The sequence below is a fragment of the Phascolarctos cinereus genome, unplaced genomic scaffold (genome assembly GCF_003287225.1).
Source record: "Phascolarctos cinereus isolate Bilbo 61053 unplaced genomic scaffold, phaCin_HiC Scaffold_726;HRSCAF=1367, whole genome shotgun sequence".
In the NCBI taxonomy this organism is placed as follows: domain Eukaryota; kingdom Metazoa; phylum Chordata; class Mammalia; order Diprotodontia; family Phascolarctidae; genus Phascolarctos; species Phascolarctos cinereus.
In genome coordinates, this window is record NW_027556098.1 from 407295305 (window position 1) to 407302594 (window position 7290).

Here is a 7290-nt window from a genome sequence, read left to right on the forward strand (position 1 = left end):
CCTAGTCCCTCAGCAAGAAAAGGCAAAGAGCCAGCCATGTGTTTAAGCTTCTCAGAGTTTATTGGGAGATCATGACTTCAGCATCCCCTTGACCTCTGGATCTTCCCAGGGGAATTGGACAGAGAAGTCCTTCATCTTCTCCTGGTAAATCTGACCAAAACACTCACTCTAAGCCACTGTAAAAAAATTCTTCCAGTGACCACAGACCACCAGATAGGAGAAAAGGCAGAAGGTGAAGCCACCCTAATCCCATTCCCCACCCTCGACATCTTCCCATCTCACTTTCCCTTCTCCTAGAACCCTAGCCTCCCTCCAGGACCCAGCTCTTCTTTCCCCACCTCATCCCTATAACCTCCCACCTTTCTGGTAGAAGGTCTCCCAACTGTGTCTATGTACTCAGGGGATGCCAGGCTCAAATTGGACATAGGATTCTCCCAAATTTTCTGGAAGCTGCAATTCTCCACCTAAGAGAATGCCCCAGGGCAGTACTGTCCAGATCTACTCCCCAGGAACCTGATAATGCATTCTATGCTCCCTGTAAAGACCTAGAGGAACAGGAACAGGGAGACTGGGGTGAAGGGATGCTGGACCTAGGGGAAACCTTGGGGCAGGGACTTAATGCTCTATTCCTCCAGGAAGTGCCTTAACCCTAACCTAACCCAAACCCCAATTGGACCACACTTTGGATTATGCTCCTATTCTTCACTGACTGGGCCAGGAGGTTCAGCCATCTCCCTATCCCTTGAGCACATCTTTCCTGCTTCCAAGTCTACCCACGTCCTGCAGTTTTTTCAGGTCCAACTCCCATCCCCATGAATCCCAACTGACCACTCAGGCTTCCTTCTCTGAAAGCTTCTGTCCCTACCACTGATCTGGCAACTAACCAAGTCTGTCTTCAAGATGTCCCTCATTTAACTCTTGGGGTAGGCAAAGCCTCCCAAAGCATCTCGGGACATTCGAACAGTGTCTTGTCTCCCAAATTAATTCCAAGTGCTCAAGTACCCTGGGCTCTGGTACTGGTAATGTGAAGGTGAAGAATGATGTGGCCCTCATCCTCACGGGGCTAACAATCTGTGGGGCTTGGGCACCGATAACAACAACAATGAGCACTTGTATAATTTTATGTTATTTATTTACATATATAATATTTTCTATAATATATAATATAATATTTTCTATAATATATATTATATAATATTTTAAGGTTTGCAAAACACTTTAACAATATGAGACAGAGTAGAGGGCAATAGGGTCAGAGGAGGGAAAATGCTAGGAAATTTGAGAAAACCCACTTTCAGCTCTGACATACCAGGGAAAGCTAAGTAATCCCCAATTAGTCTGTAAAGTCCTTGAGGATCCAGATGAAATCTGATCCAGCATGACACTTCATTTCAGACTTGGGGTTTTACTAAAACAGAGATTATGCCTCCCTCACCAGATTCAGAGTTCCTAAAGAATGGTGGCCCTGCTCTTTTCTGCCAGTAGAGTGCTTGGTGGGCGTCTGAGAGGAAGAGAGGAATTTCTTTAAAATTTAACTTAATCCTTTTACTTGATCTGGCAAAGAATAAGAAAGTGAGTATCTGAATCTAGCCCTATAGACTGTGCCTCCTCCTAATACCTCTTTCAACTCCCCACCCACCCCACTTCCACCCAGGACAGACCTGATGCAGAAAAGAAGAGCAGAACCCAAGCAGCTTTGGGAGAGCTGAGAGAAGGGTCAGATTTTCTCTGTTTCGATTCAATAAGGGAAGAGGGGAGAGAATAAGCATTTATGCAGCATCTGCTGCTTGCCAGGCACTGTGTTCAGCTCTTTTATAAATATTAGCCACTTAATAAATAGGTGTTGATTGACTGACTGACTGTCCGACTGACTGATCACTGGAGTTTCATCTTCCTATTCCCAGGCCAGCTGGGTGAGGAGTATTTTTATAGCAGCTTAGGGAGGATAGGTGAGAGAGAAAATCCTGCCTAGGAGACAAGGTCAAAGGAAGTTAAACAGGGGAGAATGACTCTATACCTTGAACTTAACCTGTTAGATGCTACCTGTTCCTCCCGTTATTTACCTAGAAAATGGCGGAGTGGGGACAGCCAGGTATCTTGAGGAGAAGATTTAGGCAGTGAAGTCAGAAGACCAAGAGTATCTTCAGGAAGAAAGAATGTGGTCATCCTTCCCTGCCCTAAAGCAACCAGGATAGGGGCACCATTAACCCCAATGAATTGGGACCATTCAAGAGGACAGCTAAAGGCAGCTGAAAATGGACTCAGAGTGGAAATTGTCAATAGCAACTCACCTTTATATAGCACTTCAGGGTTCTCATAAATACAAGCATTATTACCCCCGTTTTACAGATTGGGAAACTAAGGCCATGCTACAGCTACTGAATGTCTGAGGAGGTTGTCTTTTTAAAACTAAATTTGAAATTTTTATTGAACAAATATCTACCTCCTCTCCCTCCATTGAAAAAGAAAGAAAAAAATTGAAATCTTGTTACAAATCTGCAGTCAAAACAAATTCCCACATCAGCCGTGTGCAAAACATATACGTTTCTTTAAAAAAAAAAATCAAGTCAGCTAAGGGCTTATCTATTTTTTTAAGCTCCCAGTTTTATTTATTAATTTAATGTTGTTGGGGAGGGTGTTGCTTTCAATTTTGTTAATCCGTTCTTCAATTTTTCAGGATTTTTGTTTTGGTGTTCAATTGAGGGGATACTTTGTTGGTTTTTTGGGGTTTTTTAGTTGTATGCTCAATTTATCGTTTCGTTGTTTTTCTTTATTATTGATAAAAGCGTTTAGAGATATAAATTTCCACTGAAGACTGCTTTGGCCGCAACTCCAAAATTTTGTTATATTGTCTCACAGCAGTCATTATCTTTAATTAAATTGTTAATTGTTTCTATGATTTGTTCTTTTTCACACCTATTCTTTAGGATTAAGTTATTTAGTCTCCAATTAATTTTTAGGTTAATCATTTCTTTAGTGGCTGTCAAATGTAATTTTTTTTGTGTTAGGGTACATAAAAGATCTGTTGAATATGTCTGCTTTTCTGCACTTGGTTGTGAGATTTGCATGTCCTAATATGTGGTCAATTTTCATAAAGATTTCATGTACAATTGTTGATATGCATATTCCTGGAGAGCAGAGCCAAGACAGCAAAGTAAAGTGAGCATTTTTGCTGAGCTCTCCCAATATGACCCTTTAAACAACTTTTAAAAGTGTGTCAACCTGAATTCTCTGTGGTATAACCAATAAAAAGCCACAGTGAGTCATTTTTCTAGCCCAGGGAAGGTTAAGAAGACAGAAAGAGAGGTCTTTGGACACTGGGGTAGGGGCTGACTGGGAGCAAGATATGGCAAAAACAGCCTCAACAAAGCTTCACAGGCTTTGGAGGTGGTGGCAGCAAGAGCAACGGCAGGGACAGAGCCCAGGGACAATGAGGAGATTGAATACCTGGTCAGAAAGAGTTTCTGTGGGACCTATGCGCTAGCACTGGGCAGGGGACCGCCTCCCTTTGGCAACTCCATTGCTTATTACCCAGTTCCAGGGAAGAGAGGAGTGCTTGGGGTTGAAAGGGAACAAGAGCTCCACCTGGGTAAGGACCAGAGCACACACTAGGACAGCAGTGAGTAGACCTCTTTCCAGATTACACTACTCTGGAAGCACAGAAAACTCACAGGTTCTCAGCTGAAAAAGTAGGAGGACATAAAAATAAGAAAACTAGGTCAGACAACCCTCCCATCACCTGAGGTAAACAAAGCCCAACTCTAACATGCAGTCCAAAATCTAGAAACAGACTGGAAAAATGAGCAAACAATAAAAAAAAGAACCTGACCATAAAGTTTCTACCATGACACAAACTCTGAAAACAATGACTTGAAAACATCTACGAGCAAAGCCTCAAAGAAAAATGTAGATTGGACGCAAGGCCAACAAGAATTGCTAGAAGAGCTAAAGAAAAAGCTTTTTAAAAGAGCAAAAAAAAAATATTTAAAAAGAATCAAGTAAGAGTGGTAGAGGAAAAATTGGGAAAAGAAATAAGAGCACTGCAAGAAAATTATAAGAGAATTAACATCCTGTACCACTCTTTCAGGGACCCCCAAGGACCTCTTCTTTCCCCAGTAAATAGCTTCAGTCCTCTGCACACAGCAGTGACTCATGAGTATACTCAGTCCTCACTGTCTACAATCTGGGCTGGAAAAATGATGTGATTTTTTTTTCTCTTGAATTTCCCAATCAAGACTTGATCTGGTTCATTTACGGAGATATGTTTGGGGAGTTGCCTAATCTTTTTCTTGCCACTCTACCATTTCGACTCTGCCCTCCTCACCCCTCAACATATATCTTGATCTGTACCCTGAGCTCTTTAGTTAGGAAGCAAGTAGCATGCTTCATAGTGAATCAGAGAAAGGATCTAAATACAGATTTTTGTGCTTTTGTTCACACTATCCCCCACACATGGAATAAACTATTTTCATGGAATAAACATGGAATAAACTCATTTTCACATCCATAGACTCTCTAGCCAACCAGAGGTAACTGCTGAACCAGCTAGGTGCTAAAGCAGATAGAGTGCTGGGACTGATATCAGGAAGATCTGAGTTCCAATCCAGACTCAAGACACTTCCTAGGATCTGTCACTTAACCTCTGTTTGCCTTGGTTTCCTCACCTGTCAAATGATGATAATAATTCTACCTTACAGGGTTGTTGTGAGGAGCAAATGAAATAATATTTGTAAAGCACATGGGAAATAGTAGGTGCTATGTAAATATTATTATTATTATTATTATTAATTAGCTTCCTTTAAAGCTCAGCTGAAGAGCCATCATCGGCATGTGACCTTCCTTATTCCCCCAGCTGCTAGTGCTCCTTTCATTACTTTGATTTTATTGTAAATAAAATATTGATTTTATTGTAAATAAGATGGCATGCATGTTATGACAGCCCTCCCCGTGCAACCTCCTTGAGAACAAGGGATATTTAAATCAGTCAGTCAACAAACCTCCCTTAAGTGCTTACTGTGGGTCTGCAGGTGCTGGGGCTGCCCTCAGGAAGCTTACACTCTAGCGCAAATAATTAGGCATACTTAAGGCCCATACAGAGTAGCCAGAAAGCTCTCTTAGAGAAAGTGTTCTTAGCCTGGGGGCTGGAAACTTGGTCTTCAAAATCTAATTGAGAACGATCGTTCTTGTTCTTTTAATCCTATGTCTTTTATTTGATGCATTTAAAAACATTGCTTTGAGACAGGGGTCCAGACTAACAGAAGGTTAAATTAAGAACCTCTCTAGGCAGTTCTCGTCTGTCTTTGCGCCTAGAGGGTGCCTGGTACACAGCGGGCGCTTAATAAATGTTGTTGGTTGACTTCGTGATTGGCTCTCTCCCCTTGCCCAGCCCGCCAATGGCGTGAGGCAGTCCCGGTGACGTCACTGATCGCTGGGCAAGCTCCCCTGTGGGGGTCGGGCCTGCTTTTTGGAGCCCCCTGCTCCGCGGGCCTTGCCCCTGCGCAGCCGCAGTTGCTCCAGGCTCCTCCCTTAGACCAGAGCCAGGAGGGAGGCTTCGCGCATGCTGGAGGAAAAGGCGGGAAAAGCCGAGGCGCTTGTGAAGCCCAGGCCAGGGTCGCAGGCAGGTTGTCATGGTAACCCAGCCCATTTTGGGGCGAGACCTCCACGGAGTGCTGGGAAGGGCCTTTGCCTCTGCCCCCAGCCCCCTGACCCCGCTGAAGGGGAGCCCCTCCTACCACTCCAGCCCAGCCCCGCCCTGGGAGCGAACAGGGAGGTCTTGGGATCCCCACAGCCACAGGCTGGCTCACATAGGCGCTGTCGGGGGTGTTCTCGGGTCTCAGGGCCCTGGTCAGGCTCCCAAGAGTGTTACTGTGGGGTCTTTGGGCCCCCAGGGTGCTCACAGGGCTGTTATACGACCCCAAGCCCCGGCTGGGCTCATGGGGCTGTTATAGCGGGGGGCTCCAGGCGCCCAAAGGTGCTCACAGGGTATTATAGGACCCCAAGCCCCGGCTGGGCTCATGGGGCTGTTATAGCGGGGGGCTCCAGGCGCCCAAAGGTGCTCACAGGGTATTATAGGACCCCAAGCCCCGGCTGGGCTCATGGGGCTGTTATAGCAGGGGGGGCTCCAGGCGCCCAAAGGTGCTCACAGGGTATTATAGGACCCCAAGCCCCGGCTGGGCTCATGGGGCTGTTATAGCGGGGGGCTCCAGGCGCCCAAAGGTGCTCACAGGGTAGTATAGGACCCCAAGCCCCGGCTGGGCTCATGGGGCTGTTATAGCGGGGACTCCAGGCGCCCAAAGGTGCTCACAGGGTATTATAGGACCCCAAGCCCCGGCTGGGCTCATGGGGCTGTTATAGCGGGGGACTCCAGGCGCCCAAAGGTGCTCACAGGGTATTATAGGACCCCAAGCCCCGGCTGGGCTCATGGGGCTGTTATAGCGGGGGGCTCCAGGCGCCCAAAGGTGCTCACAGGGTATTATAGGACCCCAAGCCCCGGCTGGGCTCATGGGGCTGTTATAGCGGGGGGCTCCAGGCGCCCAAAGGTGCTCACAGGGTATTATAGGACCCCAAGCCCCGGCTGGGCTCATGGGGCTGTTATAGCGGGGGGCTCCAGGCGCCCAAAGGTGCTCACAGGGTATTATAGGACCCCAAGCCCCGGCTGGGCTCATGGGGCTGTTATAGCGGGGGCTCCAGGCGCCCAAAGGTGCTCACAGGGTATTATAGGACCCCAAGCCCCGGCTGGGCTCATGGGCTGTTATAGCGGGGGGCTCCAGGCGCCCAAAGGTGCTCACAGGGTAGTATAGGACCCCAAGCCCCGGCTGGGCTCATGGGGCTGTTATAGCGGGGGCTCCAGGCGCCCAAAGGTGCTCACAGGGTATTATAGGACCCCAAGCCCCGGCTGGGCTCATGGGGCTGTTATAGCGGGGGGCTCCAGGCGCCCAAAGGTGCTCACAGGGTAGTATAGGACCCCAAGCCCCGGCTGGGCTCATGGGGCTGTTATAGCGGGGGCTCCAGGCGCCCAAAGGTGCTCACAGGGTAGTATAGGACCCCAAGCCCCGGCTGGGCTCATGGGGCTGTTATAGCGGGGGACTCCAGGCGCCCAAAGGTGCTCACAGGGTATTATAGGACCCCAAGCCCCGGCTGGGCTCATGGGGCTGTTATAGCGGGGGACTCCAGGCGCCCAAAGGTGCTCACAGGGTATTATAGGACCCCAAGCCCCGGCTGGGCTCATGGGGCTGTTATAGCGGGGGCTCCAGGCGCCCAAAGGTGCTCACAGGGTATTATAGGACCCCA